We start from the raw sequence: 21437 nt of genomic DNA on the forward strand, positions 1-21437 counted from the left end.
GGGCGCAGGCCGCCCTCGGTGCCGCGGTTGCCCGCACTTCCCCTCTCGCGCCCACGCCCTTGACAGCCTCTACTCTCCTGATGTTCCAGGAAGCCCACCTTCCCTTCAAGGCCCCCACCCTTCCCTCCCTGTACACTCTCACCCCCACCCTCCCACGTCTCCTCTCTGTCTCTCTCCCTGGCACACACGCGCGCGCGCGCGCACACACACACACACACACACGCTTTTTCTTCCCCCTCAAATAGATAACCCCTATGGAGCGTCCTTGATGCCTTTTGAATAGCTCTGGAGTTTAGGGAATAAAAATCTTTATAATGTATTGCTTGCCTTTAGCCAAACACATTTAACAACCACAACAAGTAGAGGGAGTGGGTGAGGAAGGGGAACTTGAACCAAAAGACCTTTCCTTAAAAAAAAAAAGTCTGTAGTCAAAAGGTCATTCTTCAAGTTGGTAAATAAAATTGCAAAGGGAGTCCTTAAAAAAGAAAGGAGAGGAGAGAAGGAAGAGAGGTAGAAGAAAAGACACAGAAGTTACCTAAAATGGTGTACTGCATTAATAAGACAGAGCTATTCTTAAAATAGAAAGAAAAGAAAAGAAAAAGAGGGAGAAAAGAGAAAGAGGGAGAAGAAAATAAAAGATAGAAAAGGCAAAAGAAGTTTCCAAAGAAAATGTATGCTTTGCATCCTACAATCGGAAAATGTAGCCATTGCCCTCCTTCAGACGAGACATTTCTAATTTGTTCCGTCTGTCAGGAGGGGACTATGAGAGGTTTGGGTGCAAATTCATTATCTCTGGCAACGCAGAACGTAGTGTGGGGACTGAAAAAGACCGTGGCAATGGATGAACAATAGGGCTTCAGTTCATCAGTAACAAAAGCAGTGGGGAAATTGGTTGAGTTTCAGAGCACGTCCTCCTCGGCAGAGGGGGCTGGACTAGACCTTGGACAGCCCCCCCAAAAACTTGACGAGCCTCGCACACACCACTTCACTCTCCACTCCGAGGCTCAGGGAGCAAGTGCTTGGCGTGGGGGCGAAAAGTTGGCTTTTTTTCCTCCTTCGTCTTTTGCGCCCTTGTCCTTCTCCCCAGAAGAGAAGGCCCGTTCAAACTAGACGCAATCAAGGCAGAATCACCGCGTGGAAATGAGCGGCAGTTTTAAATGTGCTAAGGGGAGAGACGATCTGAATTTTTTTTTTTTTTTTTTTTGAGACGCCGAGAGGAGCCTGTTTGTACGCTGCGGTCGCGGTGTGACGCTGGATCTTGTCTCCTGACTGGCGCCTCGATTCCTGCCCAGCTGGATTTGGGGGGCAACACTGCCTGGCTCAGGGAGAGCAAGTGAGTACCGTTAGCGGCCCCCAGGCTGCAGCTCGGCGGGCGGCGCGGGGCCAACAGTGCCCACCGCGGCCCTGCGCCAGCGCTGCTCACCTCGCCTGCTAGCCGGTGGCGGCCGAGCCCAGCCGCGGGCCGCTCCGAGGCCAGTCCCGGGCTTTGCTTCAAGCTAATTGATTGCGTGCCTCGGCTGCTAAACCTGTTGATCTCGTCGAGTTGTCTTGGGCCGGGACTGTTAATTATCCAGCGGCCTGATCCCCAATCGCAGAGATACCGGGATGATTTCGCATTGGGACGGGGAATTTTGTATGTAATTTTGTGTTGTTGGCGGCGGGACTTACCCCCTCTTAAACCCGAAGCCAATGCAATTGCAGTTTGTGTTCCTGGATTCCGGATTAAGCATTTTGAGTAATTCGCCGCCGCCTCACCGCCCCCAAATTGCAATTACCTGGCAAGAATCGAGGGTCTGATTGGGTCCTGGTGGTAAACTTATGTGCAGTGGCTAACTAGACCTGGTGTGTATGTCCACATCTTTTTGCCCTTTGCCTTTTGGATTCTGAGAGGCAAGAGGCCCGTTTACGGGGTTATCTGAAGTTCAGGTTCATCAAGATGCAACGGTCGCGGGTAGTTATTGACACTTGGAGCGCTTCGGCCTCGGACGCTTCTGGTATTCGACCGAAGTCCGGTCTCTGCGATGTGTTTGGAGCCCAGATTCGGTTGAGGGAGGCAAAACCTCCTCTCCTCGGCCCGGAATTGTCTAGGGGAACCCGGGGAGGTGGGAACCGGGACAGTGTACTTGCATTAGTGTGCCGCGTTTTCTCTTGCAAATGTACCCACCGTGCTAGAATGGGGAACAGTCTGGAGGGGTCGGCGCAGCGATGGAATTGATCAGAAGTTAGACCCGAGGCCCTGTCAAGTCACGGCCACGGCCGGGGGCCCCTTTGGAGCAGTGGTACCTTGGGCCTACTGCCCCGGATCGATTCCTGTTTCCCCCCTCACCTCGTGCCCACTTCTGCCCGTCACGCACTATACCCACCTTGACACCAGTAATTAGGGCACTGTTCTGAGGAAGGGAGCATGTACAGTCAGCGTGAAGGGGGCACCTATAGTCAGCATCATTGAACCAATGCAGTACTTTCATTTTGCAAAACCAATAGCCCCACCCTGACACTCCAAAATAACAATAAGCATTTAAAAATCATAAAAGAAAAGGAACCTGTTTTCAAGATTGTAAGACTTCTTGAATATTGAGTGGCGAAATGATGGGGGGGAAGGGAATAAAAATCCACCACTTTACAGCAATCAAGTTTTACATTATTCATTGATTTACTGGAGGAAAGAGCCAATCAGGAGCCACAAATATGAATGCACATCTCACCATGCTCTGGGCTTACAGTAAACTATTTGCATCTTTCTAATGGATTAGATATTTATCCAGGGATTCCCATTGTTTGAAAGGCCTGGAAATTCAGTCCTTAAAACATTTAGAAAATAAGACTTTGTTCCAGTCTTAAAATCCTTTCATGGAAGGACTCTCCCTCTTTTGTATGACAGGTTACAATGTTCAAACCCCTAATGTTTCTTAAGAACCCCTTTTCCTCCCAAGCTAAAAAGAAAAGAAAAGAAGAAAAAAATTAATTTCTCAAACCCCTCCAGATTCTGCATATTTTGCATTCCCATTATAATGCATGTCTCCATTTAAATGCAAATTAGCATATTTAACCCTGTGGGTGCTGAAGCCCAGGATACATTGTACTGGGGTTTAGGGAATCTCTTGGCATTTTAAGGAATCATGGTAATTGCAACACTTTAATAAATAAAACCAAATCTAGGCATGGCTATATATATTAAAACTGTTGTCATTTCTTTTCTTGACTGTTTTTCAGATGACTCTACAAAGAAGCAGAAAATGAATAGACAGTCTGACCAACCAAGGTAATTTTAAAATTTATGTTTCATAAAATCAAAGTGATGTACAAAATCAAAGCAGGTTATTATTTGCTAAGTGTCAGGCCTGCAGTGTATTGCATACCTCCCAGTTCATGTAATCTGTTAGAATTCCAGAAAAATCCAAGTTTCTATATGTGCAGTTTTCCCCCATAGTAGCCTTTGTATATTATATATCAAGCACAATGCAAACATAACCTGTAACTGTCTATAAAAAAGAAATTCAGGATACCGAAGAAATAATAGGACACTTTATTAGAAAGTAAGCCAGTCAAGTACCCTGCCTGAACTATACAAATTGCTTTAATTAAATGGCTTTTATGTAGAAAATAGTAATCTTGACTGTATTAGTGGACTATGGTTTACATGCACGAGAACATACAAATCAAATATTAAAAGAGGATTCCTGTGATAGGCCAATTCTTGATATACTCTGCAGTAGTCTGAATAGGATTTAGAGAGGAGTTCTTAATACTGGTGACAAACCTGATGTATTTGCATTTATGGAATAGCATATTTCTGATTCAGACATGCGGAAAATCATAACTTTTCTCTTTTAACTTAAGCAGAGACAGTTTATTCCCAAGAAAACCAGGATGTTTCAATTCATGTTTCAGCCATCTGGAGACCTATAAAAAGATTAGAAAACAAGCATGACAATCACACCCTAATCTACTGGCCGTTAATGGGAATTTATTAGAGAATAAGCAGACAAGCTATTTGAATTCAATATAGTTTTCAATATGTAGATTTCAAAATGGGTATTCTGTAGTTCAACTAAATAGATTTTTGGAGAGCAAAAATATCCCAAATAAAAACACGTAGATATTAATACTTGCTCTTAACAACGTGTGACAGACATTGCTAGAAATTTATAGAGCAGCATAATTGCTTCTACTTGTCTCATATTCTAGATAATAATACAGTCCTTGAACTCATATATGGTCGACCATGATATAAACCTTGGCAATATTCAAAATAATCAGGTGTTCATTGTTAAACCTTACTATATATCTTTTATTTCTCCATGCCCTGAGAGATAATGGACAGGTAAAATATTTAATTGGCTATATGGCTAATGAATAGATTGCCCATAGTTGTATTGGCTGTTTTCACTTATTAGGGCTCCCACAATGAATCTGCAGTATATGTGACAGGTATGGGGACCAGTCCTGGAGTCAGTTAATATGACTATGTGCACTGCCCAAATATGCTATTTTAAGACAATATCTCCTGTAGCTTCTAATTATAGAGGTATTTCAAATATTCAGTCAAAATGGTATGTGTGTGGAAATATAGCCATATTAATTTGCAAATCTACACAAGTATAGAGGTGATACACATACACACAGACATTCACATATCACATCTCTCTACTTTCGCCAACCCCATCCAGACATATATAAAACAAAAGGGTATTCTAAAAATATCTGGAATTTCTCAGGGCTTTGACTTAAGGAATTGAATTCATCTGATCACATGGTTGCTTATGTAATACATGTCAATAATGATTCTGCTTCTAGCTCTTGGAAAGCAAGGCTATAATACTTCCAATTTTGCAAGGCAGCAAAGTCTGTTAGGGTTTTATATATGTCAAAGGTGGCATATGCCTCAATGATGTGTTAAATTTTTGTCCAGTAGTTTATGTTGTGACCATGTAGTTCAAGAAGGAATAGTAACTCCATGAGAGTGTGTTTCTCTGAACTCGTTTGTAGTTTGCATGTGTGTTTTATATATAATCCATTGTGGTCATATGTGATCGTACTTCTTGTGCCATAATTTGGTAGAAAAAAATAGAGGAACGATTTCCACAGCTTAGTCTTTTCTAAATGGTCAATACTAGAATGATCACTTAAATAAATAAATAAAAACAGGGAAAATTGGCATCCATGTTACTATATCATATCTCTGATTGTGTGACCGTGTTTTAAACTCTTGACTGGGGGGTTTTCTTGACAATTCTGTTTTTCTTTATTTGTCAGTCATTTCCATAGACACACATTAATATATGTGTGTCTATTTGTAATTTGGTAAACATATTTACACTAATGTCTTAAAGGAATATATTACTGAATTATTGAGAGAATATGTTAATCCTGAAAGTGTTTTAATCTTTGGGGGAAATAGCTGACCTATAGAAATGAGAGAATATTGTGGTAAACTAGTGATGTGTGAAATGAATATGAAGATTTATGACATTCTCTTACAACATATAATTTAGAGAGCAGTAACACTACAAAATATAACTCATAATTTTGAAAAACAGTCCATAAGGTGATGACTATGTGCCTTAGATTTTCTGTTGAGGAGCATCTGAGTATTATAATTCTCTGTGGTATAGATGCATAAAACATAGGTTAGCCATTATGAAGGCCAGAAGAGAAGGACTCTTTTAAATGATCACATTCAGACTTTGAAAAGTTTTAAGAAAATGAAGGCTAATTATTTAATAAAACAACATTTCCCCTCTGGATAGAAGAAAATGGGGACAGGTAAGGGGAGGTGAGGGTAGACTTATGTTCTTAACATCCAGGTGTTTTATCTGGAGTTTTCATGGGGCAAAATTACTTTTTTCATAGTTTTGTAAACAAGACACTGTGTCCTTCTATATGAAAGTTAATATTTAAAACAATAGACAAAGACTCAGCATTTTTATTACAGCAGTTAGGTGCAACGTTAGAATATATTGCTGCAGTGTTCACCTGTGCTACATTCTAAAGCACACACCCTCTGTATAGAGTCATTAAAACAATAACAACAACAAAACCAGGATGGAATCGGCTTCCTTAGAGCCTTCAGTTAGGACTTAAAGAATGAAATTCACAGCCCTATTGCTATGGTACATGGGTGGGAAACATGACTGAGCTGTGAAGCCATTAAAAATACAACACTAGAGCAAATTGTCAGCGTAATCACACACGAACTCACTGCTAATACAGATCTGACTCCCAGCCCCAGAAAGCAAGGCCCTGCTTTAAGCAATAGCAAAGTGCCTTCCATCTGTCTGCCTATGCAATCTGCCAGAAGAGAAATGCAGGCAAAGACGTTCCCCAGATCTGAAATGCTTTTATCTGTCCTTAGAGAGAGATTTCTTCCAGTCTTTGGATATTAGAGCTATCTACACTAGCACCGAGGAGGTAAAAGGCCGCTGGTTGCTTTTCCAGGAGCAGTCGGTAGTGCTAGTGGAAGAGACGTTGATTGAGAAAACGGGGCTTGTTGCAGGGCTGCCGCTGCCGCTACTCGGACAGCAGGCGTGGGGGCAGTTTGCTGATCACTGATGCATATCAATAACCACGTACTTGAAATTTCTCATGACATCATCATTACCTTGGTCTCCCGCGGTCTCGAACCTTTGACCTTGCCAGGCTAGTCCACGTTTTGGCAGTGAAAGCCCCACCAATGATGGCCCTTTTCTCCTTCTTTCAGACCGCGGGCAGCAGCACGCCAGCAAGACGGCATCCTCTCCTCCCCAGCCTAGAAGCCCTGTGAAATCGAGGATCTTCCCCCTAAAACACACACACACAAGATTTGTGCAATCCAGCTGCCACCGCTTGGTAAAAAGCTCTTGGTGCCTAACTCAAAAGGATCCGGAGCAGATCCTAGAATCAGCTGTCACTCCTTCTATAAAATGGGATGCTTTTGTTTTTTTCCTTCCTCCTTAACCTGCGCTGGAAATTGCCGTTGGCTTTATACATCTCTATAGAGGGAGGCTAAAGAGACTTGCGTGAGAATGAAGCAATTTACAATGCAAATAGAGGCCTGTGAAGGGACGGATGCTGCTGCTCAATCGTAACAGCTTGCTGCACCTTAATAGCCGGTTTTATTTTCTGATATTAATAGATGAATTGTTGGCTAACGCTGCCGGAGATTACTTGCTGAAAGGAAAAAAAAAAGTTCGGAATAAACTTTGGAGGCAACAGATCTCTACTGGATGTTTTTAGCCTCTCACACACAAACAGAAACCAGGTCATATTTACATAAAAGGAGGAATCTCGAGCGCGGCCAAGTTTCCTTGAGGACTACCTTCGGTGCAGCCAGAAAGGATCGGATCTGGAGTCTGGCAGGAAGAAGACAGAGGCGTGTGAGGGAAGCGAGTTGTTATCTTTGGTTATCTAGCTGTATGAGTGTATTGGCCTTCATAAAGCTAGATAACCGAAAGTAAAAACTCCTTCAAGATCGCCGGGGAGCGTGTGAGATTGAAAGACTACAACCAAGAGACAGTAAAAACCAGAAAGGTCAGGAATACTTATTGAATCTAACTTTGTTTTTGTTTGTTTGTTTTCCCTTACGATTAAAAGTGGGATAAGAGGAAATTGACGTATATATGCTGAAATATAAAGGTGCGATGCTTTGAGAAGGGTCGTTAATACTGCAAAGGAGAATTGTATAGTGCAAAGATGCAGGTGCAGTCTGTTCTAAGGCAAAAGTTTATATGTAAGGAAGTTGTGTTTTTCTTTTCTTTCTTTTCTTTTTTTTTTTTTTTACTAAGCTGTTGTAGAGATGTCTGGTACCTAGTTTAAAAAATGATTCTATAATATGTAGACTCAGACACTTCCCTTCGGAGGCCCTCCCTCTTTCCTCTCCCCGCCCCCTCCCCCGCCCCCGGAAAAATTTGAAGATTGGTGCTTGGAAACTACTTTACATTTATTTGGGCTGTGTTTCAAATGATATGAAATCAGACTTACAAAAATTATACTGAGAGGTTAATACTTTTCTATCTACTGAGAACTCAGAGCTAGCAGGGGAAATGCAAAAAAAAAAAAAAAAAGCAAAGGCTGATTTTTATTCTTCTATTCAAAATACAAGGACAGATGCTTCTCTGTTCCAAGAAGGTTTCCTTGAGGAAGCTACTGAAGCAGAAAGACATGATGGAGACGAGATCGCCTCCCCTCTTGTCAAAGTGCTAAAAAAATGTTCTGTCTTACTCTGCGCCTAGCATTGGAAATGAAAGTGACATTTACGCCACAACCCACGTGCGCGCCTCCTCTCTTTTTGTTTAAGGATGATCAGGTCTATCCAGGAAACAGCTCTGGCATCCCAAACTGAAATAATTAGGACGTATATAGACCTGACAAAAATGGAAAGGGGGTGGGGAATCTGAGGGTCTGTCTTGCCTAATTGATTCCGCTAAACGGAATGCAGGAGATGTGAACGGCAGGACGCTCCGATTCCCACGCTCGGGGGCAAGTGGTAAAGCGGGGCCCGGCAGCCTATGACAGCCAGCCCTGTTGGGGGGTGGGGGCATGAAAAAAACATCAAGTGCACACACTATACTCATCTCCATCGCTTAAGAAAGTAGAGGCATTCCCACCCAGAGCCATCTGCAGCCTTCCAAATGGCAACACCAACTGGTCCGTAGCTGCTGCATGCATACTGTCTGTTTCTGTTAATTTTATAACTGCTGTTTAATCTGGCCATAATTAAGTTTGGCTTTCTTCTCTGGTTAAGATAGCCTATATTTTAAGGAAAGCTCATAGAAGGGGATTCTAACAAAGTCCCATGACTGCCTGCCTCTTATGTCAAATTCTCAGTCCAAACGTATGGCCTGTGACCACGGCTTTTGTTTTGTTTTGTTTTGCTTTTGGTGGATGATATTTTAAAAGAAATATCTCTATATAACGGTCATTAGTATGCCTTCCTCAGGTTGTTTACCTCTTAGCATGATCCAGCTAGGAACTTGGCCCAATTATGCTAGTATACATAGACTGGAAGTAAATCTATAAAATCATGAACCTGTAGAAAGTTGATGCAATAATGATATGATAAGAAATTATTTTGGAATAATCCCAGCTGGATCCATTCTACACGACCCTTTTTATTACACCTAAAAATGACTATGCTTAGCAGAAAACTGTCATGTTCTGGAGGTCTCCATTGTAATCTTTTTGTAAAAGTCCTTACATTTTTACACAGGTCACCAAGCAAACATTTGTATAGGTATTTAAAAATAAATACAAACATTGCAATAAGAAAATGTCCCCAAGTGGCCTGCTACTTTCCACGTGGCCTTGATTACTTACAATCCCAAATATACAATATTTCTTCAAAAGCAGAGTATTTTCCTTTGTAGCTTCAACTCATTATCAGACTTAAGACTGCAGAAGCCTGTGAAGCCACTGTTTCAGTTAGAAACTCTGAGACTTCATTAACGAAAATTCCAATTTGGCCGAGGAACACGTGCCAAAGTTTTACTGCTGCAGTGACCATTGAGAAGGACCTTGTTTATTTACGTTTGAAGCACTGTTTGTGCAAACAACCTTTCATTGTTAAGTGCCTGTGTTCCTTTCATTTACTTCATGTCCAGGGGTGCTATTTACCTAGAATCATTGTCTACTACAATTAACATTTACATTACAAAGTGTGTGGTTTTCTTTCTCAAGGAGGTTCAATTAAGGCAATAAGATGTTTGCTGGGGAAACCTATTGTTTATTGAAAGCACTCAATGGAGTCAAATTACTGAAGCTTTTGCCTACATCTTGGTCTTTTATGTAAATGTGTTAAATATAACATCTAAGGAAAATAAACAATATTATAATTATGTGTTTGCCATTGTCATATCAAACTTGCTTTGTATCACAGTAATGTTACATGACTTCTCGATCAATAAAAATGCATTTCAATGTTATTATTTTCATTTTATTTTTTGCTGTTCCACTGCTCTTGCTGCAACATGTCCCAATTTTTCTTTTTTTTCTATTACACATCAAACTTCTGACATTTTGTTTTATTTGTGTGTGTTGAAGAGAGGTACTGCGTCTGAGCTTGGGTCTGAGGGTGTGTCTGAGATAATCTCTACAATGACCTTATAATAAGGTGATATTTCTTTGAAATCTGAAATATTCCAAAGGCATGTACATTTAAGTCAAAAGAAGTGTAAATATCAGTTAAGTAGTTCTTTGAAAGCTAGTTTTAACATTGGCAGAAACCAGATCAAGTTTATTTAGCATACCACTGCATTGTAAAACAGTTGGACTGAAGTTGCAGGTTGCGTGAGTATGCATGTTAACTAGTGGGAACCAAGCGCAGTCTTTGTGAAAGGGGAGCAGCAGATTGCTGTGCAAGGCCAATGTTAAAAAGGCAGCTGAATTTAACACCATCTGGAAGAAAAGATCCCTTCACGACTTTCTCACACCGTCAGACAAAACTAGTGTCTCTTGTTCGGAGCTCTTGTCTATGCAACCATACAATACTGAGTCATTATACTTTTGCTGAGAGAAAATTTGAGAACACAATATGGGTAACCAGTGAATGACCAAGTTTCATTGTGCCCTCTTAAGTCGATTGAAATCTACGTCTAGAGCTATGAATGGTAGTATTGTTTTCCTCACCAGGGCTGTACTAAATGTCAGCACAGTGTAAAGAAAAACTTGAAGTCTGCAAATAACTTACCAGATCTCAATTATAATATTTTCCCACACTAGAACTAATATCATTGCGAGGAGCTACATTGCAGAAAATACAAAACACAATAACAACAACAACAACAACAACAAAAATAGAGAGTTCATTTGGAAGTTATTTTATCCAGTCAAACATTTTAACATTCTGATGGGAATTTCAATTCAGGCTGTAGGCTGGCCTGGGAAGTGGAATTCATTTCTGGGAAGTTCAAGTTACAAAAGCGCTTCTTGTGCAATTAAAATAAAACAAAAACACCTAGGTTCACCCCAAACCCACTTTTCTTAAATATAAACAGTGTCTACTTGGGACTTATTGCTATAATTTTGCTTAGAATTGTCAGTGCGAATCTAGCTTAAATTTTGACAGACATTGCTCTTTCAAAGTTTGCCACTATGATTGACATTGCAAAAGAACAGTGTAAATGCACATTTCCAAAAATATACCAGAGGGTTCTGGCACCTCCCTTGGTGCATGCTGGTGTACTCAAAAATACATCTTCTCCTTTATATTAGAGCTCCCCTCCATTTTCTAACTTGTTTCCCCCCTCATAATGAGTGCAAATCAGTTATTTTATTTAAGTCTAACATTCACAAAATCTATTTGACTGCAAACAGAAAAAGAAAAGAAGACAGTTCAAAAAGAGCAAAAGTGGTTGGTTGTGTATGTTTTATTAGGATGTCTATTTTTAATATAATTGACTTTGCAATTTTGTTATTGTGTCACCAAGTGTCGCATAGTTAACATGTAAGTGCAAAACAATGAGTAATTGCTGTTTTGCTGAATAATACATCTGAGTTGCCAACGTCAAAGGTATTATTTTGTGTATTTCCAAACAGGAGCATTAACTGCAGGTTTTGACATCTAGAATCTTTTCATGAAATACGTAGAAATAGGCCGTTAAAATGATACCTGTAAAAGTAAATATAAAGATATAACCAACTTATTTTCCTTGTCCTACTTTATGATACCAGAAAATTAACTCTAAAATGTCACCCAACAATGGAATTATAAAAGGGTATAACATAAAAACACCATACAGAAAAATTCAAACAACAACAAAAATGGAAATTGGAGAGATAAAAAAGATATACAGGAAGACTTTTGCAGTATCCTTGCAGGATGTGAATTAGTGTATTCACCACTATCAGCTCCCTACTGAAGTTACCATTAATATGCATAGTGTAATGAGACAAATGTATTATTTATATTCAAAATGAATATTTTTCCATAGTAGCTTTCTTTAAATCTTCTTCTTAAATAGAAATTTTCTAACATTAGTGCTCCTTGTTTAATTTAAAATTAAAATGATTTTCCTATTTGGAAAAACATGAAATCCTGATTTTGTTTTTGATGAAAAAGAAACAGCTTAAATAAAAAGAGAGAAGGATGAGTGCATCTCAGGTCCATGAACAGTCTTCCTATTCACAGATTACATATAGATGCTTCAGGACATTTTAGCATTTTAATGGTTTTGACTTTTGGAAAACAGAGAAATGAAACCAAGTGTTTTATTTTCCAATGTGGCCAGAAAATGAACGAAAGACAGTGTGCAACTATGTGCTAGTTTTTCTCCATGGATCTGTTCCTCTGGAAATGCCATTGTGGCTTAGGAATATCAATACCCCATTCCCCACTCTGTCTTGCCGCAAATTATCTTTTCCCTAATTAGCTAGAGTTAGTAAAACACACCATACATATGATGTTGCATTTGCATGGTATTGGGAGTAGGGGTGGTGAAATGGTTAACAGGGGAAAAGGGGTCCTTTGAGACTAAGGACCAACTAATTAGAAATTAGAATCAAAGTTACTGAGTAAAAAGATATCTGCAATACTTTTTTTTTTCCTAAGGTTAGTGCTTCGAGACAGTTAAACTAGTCCTACAGCAATTAAGCATGTGAGGCAGTTCTTTAGTGTCTCCGAATTTTAATGGACGGCTTTGTTATCCGGTTTTTCCGTTGATGGGTTTCTCAGCACAAGTTAAACAACCAAGTAGAGAAATCAGAGCCCTCCATTACCATTTGCTTAGAGAACCCATTCCCCGCCCCCCCCGCCCCCCTTTTCTGGGAATGCTTCGACTTGTGGAATTAATTCCAAAGATGGTGCATGGGAATGAAAAGTATGTCGTTGTGATTGCTGGTAAGGAGCATCTGCCTGCTTTCTATCAGGGCCCGTGAGAGTTAATGCACTTCCTTAGAAAGGTGAAGACCATCTTTGAGGTGGGAGCACGCGGCTTTCCGCTTTGCAGCCAACTGCCAGATCACAGGGGGCAGGGCTTTAAAAAGTGTAGATAATCGACTTTACTTAGGGAGACATATGGAGTTCTGAGCCATATTTGTTCAGAGAAGACATCCCTAGGCTTGGTGTTTTGACTCGGTTTTAGCTCAACGCCGGCACAAAGTATTCTGGCGATCTAAAAATAACCAGGCTCGGCTGCGGCAATGCAAGGTGCTTCTCGTGGGCGGCGCGCCCGGGAGCCAGCAGAGCCTGACTGGCTGCAGAAGTGGCTGGCCAGGCAGTGGCAGCGGCGAGGCAGCCCAGCGCCTCGGGGTGACCGCCAGCAGCCGGAGTCCTCCCTCCCCAGCGGCCGCTCGCGGCCCTCGCTTGAAAGCAGGCGTGTGATTGGTGTTTCCCGGGAGACGGGCCGGCCGAGTTGCCCAAGCTGGTGCGCCGGCGCGCGCGCTCGGGGTCTGGCGCCCGGCTGCGGGGTGGAAGTGGGGGGGTGGGGGGAATCGTCGGGGGTGGGGGGAGGGCTGAGGGGGGCGGCGCCCTGCGGCCGGGTAGCTGATGGAGCCTCCCCAATTTGGGCGAATCCAAGTCCCCGCACCCGCCCTTGGCGTCCAAGAGGCAGCTGGACTCGGGGACCTGCGCGGCGTCGAGCAGCCTGCCTCCCCTCTCCCTGGCACGCTGGGTTGCGTCCGCGAGGGCTGGTGATGAGTTCTGCGTTTTTTATTTGCCTGCGGCTCGGCGGGTCACAGAGACCTCCGCCCCTGCCTCTGTGCCAGCTCGGTCTGCGGTGGTTTCAGAATACCTGCGTTAGGCGTGGGGATTGAGGATGCTGTCTAGGGTTAGTCGTGCAAGGAGCTGCGCGGAAAGCAGACATCTCCCGGTGGCCACCCGCTGCCTCAAGGCCCCTTCCCGAGGCTGGCAGACTACTTGTGACTAAGGGACTTAATTTTACTGACCCTCAGTTTCTCTAGCTGTGCTCTTGTTTCTTCCCTGGATATGATCAATATTATTGATAAAGATACCCGCCCACTCCACCCCGCCCCCACCCCCGCCCAGTTTTTAACTGGCGAAAAGTTGCTCCTGGAAGTGGTCCCTTGGGGAAGGTCTTAGATGAGAAAGGTTTGTGAATCCGGACCCGGGGTAGTGAGCCCACGCCGCCCTGGGCCCTGCCTTGTCTGGAGTAACTTCCACCCCCACTTCTATCTACTTTGCCCATTAGGGGCTCGTGGGGCATCTTCCCCCACATCAGATTTCTTGGGAATATTAATCTCCTTGTTGGGTGGATACAGTAGAACTTGTTCAGAGCTTACTTTAAAAAGAGCTCTGGGTCTTAAGCACTTACTAAAGCCAGTTAATAACATCATGCATGGACATTTAAACTTGTTGTAAGTTGCAGAGAGGATTAGCGAGAAGTCACGCTGTGCACAGCTAATGATACCATCTTAACTCTAACCGGGCTAAATCCACCTCGCCCAGCACAGGTCCGGCGCTGCGGCCCTCGGCTGAGGATGGAAAAGAAGAGGGTCTTGAAGGAACCGAGGGAGGGAGCAAACAGGAGGAGCCGGCCTAGTCCTTGCTTCAGGCGGTGGTCACTTGGCCTGGGAGGCGGCGAGCGACCCAGCCGCTGGTGGGCAGCGAGCACCCGACCCAGGCTGCTGGGTGTACTGGGACGTGCCACAGCCGGTAGGGTGGGCTCTAGTGACCGTGAAGGGCACTTGCCTACATGTAAAATAGTTTTGCTTCCATTAACCAAAGGGTGCACCAACGACTGTTGCAAGCTCAGGTGAGATTGCGGTGTTTCATAGGTGGTGGCTTTTTGCTACTGGTCAGTTTGCATTACAAAGGTATTTTGCTTTCAGTTCTTTTACAGAAAGTAGTCGAGCTCAGTACTTCACAGGTAAAGTTCCAAGCATATTACTAACTTCCTGTCATAGGCTTGCTTAGCTGGTTTCAAACTGATTACTGTTTTAAGGCATTTTGCGATTACTTTATGACAAGGCCAATTAGAAATAATCTTGGGAAAATGCTTCGAAAATGCTGCGTTATTAAAACACTCACCTAACAATATTCATTTGGTTCTCTCGCTAAGTAGCTTCCTGACGGATTTCTTGTGTACTATGACTTTCTCTAATAGTCACTGGTCCTGGGAAAACAAGCTATCAGGAGAATTTCAACTGCAAACTAGCTCCTGGTATTTTTTCTTTTTTATGTTTTGGTTTTAAATTCAAACGTGACAAGGGTAAAATGTTTATGTCTTATATCATTAATAGCTAGTGAGGAGATTAGAAATAATTATAGATGCTAATCACATTAGTAATTTGTATAAATGGTTGGTTAAGGAATCACTTGGAAAAAGGAATGTGTATTAAAAAAACAATAAGCACTTTGTCTGAATCAGGCCACAAAAAATTATTTCTAGAATATTATCCAGAGTGTCTCATAAATCTTTGTCTTTAAGGGAAAAAAAAATCTATCTATCCATCCAACTACATAAATATATACCACACACATAGATATGAGTGAAATTTACTGAAATGAAGGAATTTCTAACAAGAATAATTAAGAAACATTTTCACTGAATAAATACTTCATATATAATTAATTTATGTATTTATCAATGCTTGTCTAATAAAAAAACTCCCTATAATTTATTTGGAAGTAATGCCTTCATGAAGACAGTAATAGATTTAATATCATTGAAATTCAGAATCCATAGACTTACGTCCTGTCAGGGCTAGGTCTCTTATATAGTAATAATAGAAGTGTACTTAGTCCTTATTTTTAATTCAGTGAGGATTAGGAAGCTACCTGAAACTGTTGCATGAATTTGACAATCTTGGGAGGAACTCAAATGATGGATTTTAGACCTTCTTTTTAGAAAGCACATAGTTTGTAGATAGTAGTTACTCAATATAAAACATTTTGATGTATTGAATTACCCTAAAAATGTATGATATACATACAAAGTTAAATTAGCTTTGGTTGACTTTAAGAATCTGAAGTTGAGAGTGTTGAATAGTTTTTTGGAATAGCTTGAAAACTTAAGGAGCTTTAAATATGAGGTCATCACTATGACTAAATCATGACATGTGCATTTGAAAGAATGAAAGAAAAATTAATTTGATAGGTCTTCACCTTTAGGGTTTGTGTATATGCCTCTTGAGTGGTTCTGGCAGTAAAATACCAATACAGCAAGGAAATAGGAATTAATTGATGAATTCACATTTGCATTGTTTTATAAAGTAACTCTTAAGACAATCTGGAGATACTTAAGTTAATATACAAAATAAAAAGTTTAACTGTCTCCAAATAAAATTGGAAATTGCTGAGTAGCTTAGATTTTCACACTGAAGACCCATGCTCAATTATAGTCTGAAATCTGAGTTTGCAGATATGACAAGGGATTCCAGTGATTCAACCAGAACAGTGACAAATACTGCATATATTTCTGCCAAATTTGTCTCAGATGGACTAGCTCCTAAGGAAAAATCCATGGCATGAGTGAGCTAACAGAAAGTGTGTTACCTCTCCAATAGGTAATCCCTCCTTTTGAATGCTGTACTCACCGACAGGAGAGAGGACTTGAATTTCTGTCATTTTTCTGGACTTCAGCCTTAAGGTCTAAACTGTCAATTCAAAAAACATGAAGTGAACAACATCTTTGTTAACCAGTACTTATTAAGACAAAAATATTTTCTTAGCAGTTGGAAGTAGAAATTTTGATTCATTTAAAAGTTATACTTAACTAGTTCCATTTTATTAGGGATTGTCTAATTCAATTTTGAATTTTCAAATTGCATCTTATGCTATCTTATTGCATTTTCCTTCCACATAAAATGCAATTTGAAAAGGGAAAAATATTTATGCTTTTATCATTTAAGGTGATCAAATAAAGCAGTGCTAGATATTAGAATATCATGTGCATCACTACATTATTAACTTAATCTAATGCTCAGAGTCATTACCACATTCATGGGTGTCTTTCTGATATCTCTCCAGTCCACTGGATTTTGAAGTGTGATTATGTAAATTTTCTACTGATAAATAAATGACTATAATTGTACTTGAAATACCACTCAAATTCTTAAGACCATGGCATCTAAATAATATATTATGCATTACTTAATTATTTATCAAGACTAATTCAAAATAACTGTAGGGCAAAGCATACATTTATTTTTAAATAGCTATCTGCCCCCCTACCCCCCATTTTTTCTGTACCAGGTTAGAAAATTTTCCAGATGGCGAAAATGTGGGGAGGTGAGAAATGGGTGATGAGTGGAATAAGCATCAAGTTTTGTCTTTCAAACAAATCTCTCTGGTTTAGCCCAACAAAAAAATTATCCTGACCCCATTTGTATGGCATGTGATCTTAAATCCCAGTTCAGTAAGGAGGTTTTGGTGATAGAGGAAACCATGTTCAAATGTTAAATGTTAATCCAGAAAATTCCTCACCATTACTTGACAAAGGAAAAGTTACCACACAAAAACATCTCACTCATGGTTACCTTTTAAAGCTCTTTTATAAGCATAGGAGGGAAATTGTAATCTTGAGTTTTAAATTTGGCTAGGGGTTATACCCATCAAGTGATAGTAAATGTAAAGTATGGCTTTCCTTCATTTAATTATAGATATAGAAATTCACAGTAACTGAATGGTGCCTTTTCATTGTTTAACATTGCAGGGCTGTATTCAGAACTCTTGTGGCACTGCGCCTTTAAAGGAAGCGCTTGTGTGTTTTACCTGCATAAATTCTAATTGCACAATCCACTCTAATCACCACGTAGAATATCATCTGCAGCCTCATAAGTTCAAGAGCTACGTTCTTTTCTTTTTTATTCTGCAGACCACACCTTATCTGGTTGTTAATGAAATATAGGAGATTGATTGCAGGAAATCTTCTAGGGGATATTTGCTGTACCACATATAGTAAGCCCCATTTGGTGCATTAGCATTTAGCCATTTTATGCAAATTTGGAGAAAATGACTCATGTATATGATTTAATATGCATCAGCAATAACTCATACCACCCTTATAAGAAAAAAGAAATTAAAAATTCATTAGAAAACTAGACTAGTGTCACTACATGGTTAAAACATTATTAAAGCATATTTCAATGTTTTGCTTACACTAGTGTTCTCATCATGGTGCCACCATTTCATGACAAAGGCCGTAGAGGAGAAAACATTCAACTTAAAATGTCTGCTGGCACACATCGCTGGATTTGTGTGTCACTAAACAATGAGCGAGCATAGCCTTGAATACCAACTATTTAATTAGCACTTTTGGAAGCCATGCATAGAAAATAGCTCATTTACATGCATCTGCTTAGCGATTAGTTCCATAAAAAGCTACCATTTTTTTTTGTTGTTGTTTAACATAGCGAGCATTTTACCATTCGGCCATGAAAAAAATCACAACATATGTTATTATTTTCAAATCCTGAAATTCAGAGATTTAATTAAAACAGGGAAAAGTCTTCATATTTCTCTTCAAGGTATATTTAAATTATTTAATTTAACCTTAAGTGTGCCATAAAAGGCTGGATACAAGTAATAATTAAGAACTTCAAAGGGCAACGGAAACCCTCTAACAGCCCTTGGTTTAATTAAAGGTTATTATTAGAAAGCTCTTGAATATACAGTTACATTTAATGACAAGGGATGACTAGTAAAAGCAGTATTTGAAAGTTATGAGTGTCTTATTTTAAATACTATTGATAGTCTCTAGAAAGTATTACTATCATTCCATTTTGAAAATAAATGGCATGTATTTCTTGAAAAATCAAATTGATAATATTAAAACCTGTTAGTTTAAGATGCTTTGCTTTGCTTTTCATTAATTCTCTAATCTACACATACCTGTCATGATCAAAAATTAATGGTATGGTTCTGAAAAAGCGTTTCTACCAATTTAAATGACTTTCAGAGGGTATGATTTTCTAATACAGTGGAGTACTTATGAAAGCATATAGACACATGCATATAGATACATTAAAGTAAAACTGGGCTTTACTTATGCATTTTGAAATACAACATTCTTTTCTGGAGTATTAATTAACATGCAACATAAATAATGAATTATTTTCAGGGGAAGTTTATGTCATCTACGACATTTATGTGAGCAGACAATTGGTCAAAAAAACCCCAGGTTATTAGAAGGGTAAAAGCCATATATAAAATAGAAATAGGCTATTTATGTAGCATTTGCTCTTTATTATAAATATTTATACTCATTGGACTATTTTGCTTCATGTGTATTTATTTACATGAGGAATTTAGTTGGAATTTGCATAGTTACACTTCAGGGCAGATGAACATGTGTGATATATATGCATTCTTAAGTGAAACTGATAAACAGATACTTTAAAGGTCCATTTAAAGCAGTTACTATTTCTGTTAATTATCTTTAGTAATTGGCTTATAAACACATCTTTAATAAAATTGCCTAATTATTAAACATATAAAATTTTTCTTTTATGTTAATCTATCATTTTGAAAATGTGATACTATTTCCTTTGTTCACTCTGGGCCAGTGAATATACTGTGGGATGTGTGGTCTTGGAATGATTGCTTCAATTAAAAGTGTAGATATGAATCAATATCTATCTAGTTCAGCTAGGTAGCTAACTACTTCAACAGTGTATTATTTGTATATTGTCTACTGTGTAAGAAAAGTATAACCCTGATGATGAGTCTTTTGTGTGGCACATTCTTTAATTTGAAATGGTTCTTTTGACTCGATTTCTTATTCTATCCTCCTCATAACCAATATTATGTTATTTATCGTCCCCCCTGACTCCTTCCTCTGCACACACACACACACACACACACACACACACACACACACACACACACTCCAAAATATAATGTTGCTTTATAGATCTAAGGGATTGATTCAGACTGCTTCCCCCAATATTGGAACGCTCTGGAAGCTGCCCAGTTTTGTTGAGGAGGTTACCCTTCTTTATCTAAGGCCTTCTTTTTTTTTTCTTGGTTTGGGGGTGGATGAGTGACTGCAAGCTAGCTTTCAAAGCCCATTTGTAGGAAAATAACATATATGTTTGACATCCCCGTGTACAGGGAACAGTAAGTGGCCTAGGAACAAGGCCAAGTTAATTGAACACATGGGAATTGAATTCTAGAACACAGAATTATTAGCAATGTATTACAAACAAAAATTTTGCAAATAATTTTAATATTTTTATTTCACTGTGATTAAACAGTTTAATTAAACAGTTTAATTCATAGATGCATGCTGTTTGTAAATGGCCTGAAATGCTTACAATTTTATCTGATAGAAGAAATAAATGTGAGTGAGAGTCTCCCTGAGCCTAAATTTCAACTTGACTAAGTCAGGACCATTTTTGAAAGCTCCATTAGTTCCTTTAGAAAACTAGGGAATTATGAATAGATATGGTTTACATGCTACACAGTACTCCAATGACTTAAAAATTAGCCTTTCTTAGTGTAACCTGCATGTAGCCTAAGAGGTACATGGAGAATGTAAATGATTGATTATATTTTAAAGCAGAATTTATAATATCTGATTTTGTATGAACAGTAGAGTTGTTTTGTTTTCCATTTACACAAAACATGGGTTCAAAATAGCATATGTTAGATGGGAAACTCAAATTAATGGCGTATTTATTAGAATCCTATTATATTCCCCAAATAAGGTTCTAAGGTTTTTAGAATATAACCAAAGAGTAGATTGCCGCGTTAATAAACAAAAAGCAAATATGTTCACAAGTCCAGGTAGAAGGAAAATGAATCATCAGAAAGTGTAGTCCTTTCCTGTTTAGGTATCAGTAAGAAAGAATGTGCTTAATTTGGGAGTTGGGTTAAGGGTTTGATTGATCCCATTAACACTTTCAGACTAGTAAGGTATTATTTTGGTCTGCTAATGTATTCTGGGAAGCCACAGTGGATTTTGGATAGCAAAAAGGCACCAAATGACACTCTGAGAGATTTAATGGCTTTGCAAGTCATCTTCCTGGAACGTCATAACTGACTGTGGAATGTGGTAAAATCTGAATCCAAACTGATACTGTCTACAGTTATTGTAAAGCAAAGCAGAGAATTCAGATTAAGTATTTTATCTGCATCATTTTCATTTTCATGATTTTGGCTTTTAATTATAAAAGAAGTTTCCACTGTACAAGTGGCCACACTACTTTTTACTACATTAAAAGCAGAGTTAAATATGAGGAATCAATTAAGAATTTCTGGGCTAATAGAAAATCTATTAACCAGCAAGTATTTATTGAGTACCTAATAAGAATATACTAGGCTAAGGAATATTAATTTATGTGTTTGAGAGTATAAGTTTGGGAACCAAAGAGAGAAAGCTTTAGAAAAAGTATAAGAAATAATGCTAACTTTAAGAAACCTAAGATCTGATTGAGGAGACTAGGTTAATAAATATGAACAATTAGTGAGCAATATAAATATAAGACAATACGAGATGCTAAATTGCAGGATACATATTAGTAATATTATCGGAATTCACAATAAAGATAAATCTGTGAAAAGT

The 21437-nt window shown here is 39.3% G+C and overlaps 1 long non-coding RNA gene across 2 annotated transcripts in view; it reads right to left on the reverse strand.

The window, feature by feature from the left end:
- Positions 1-11345: 11345 nt before the first annotated feature.
- LOC143665349 (uncharacterized) overlaps positions 11346-21437 on the reverse strand; it is an 81518-nt gene continuing 71426 nt past the window's right edge. For both annotated transcript variants that reach the window (XR_013166898.1, XR_013166897.1), the window contains exons 4-5: positions 16468-16527; positions 11346-11584 (exon numbers count right to left, since the gene is read on the reverse strand). This is a non-coding gene — a long non-coding RNA (uncharacterized LOC143665349). The remainder of the gene's footprint in view (positions 11585-16467; positions 16528-21437) is intronic.

Source organism: Tamandua tetradactyla, chromosome 21 (assembly GCF_023851605.1).
Source record: "Tamandua tetradactyla isolate mTamTet1 chromosome 21, mTamTet1.pri, whole genome shotgun sequence".
Lineage (NCBI taxonomy): Eukaryota > Metazoa > Chordata > Mammalia > Pilosa > Myrmecophagidae > Tamandua > Tamandua tetradactyla.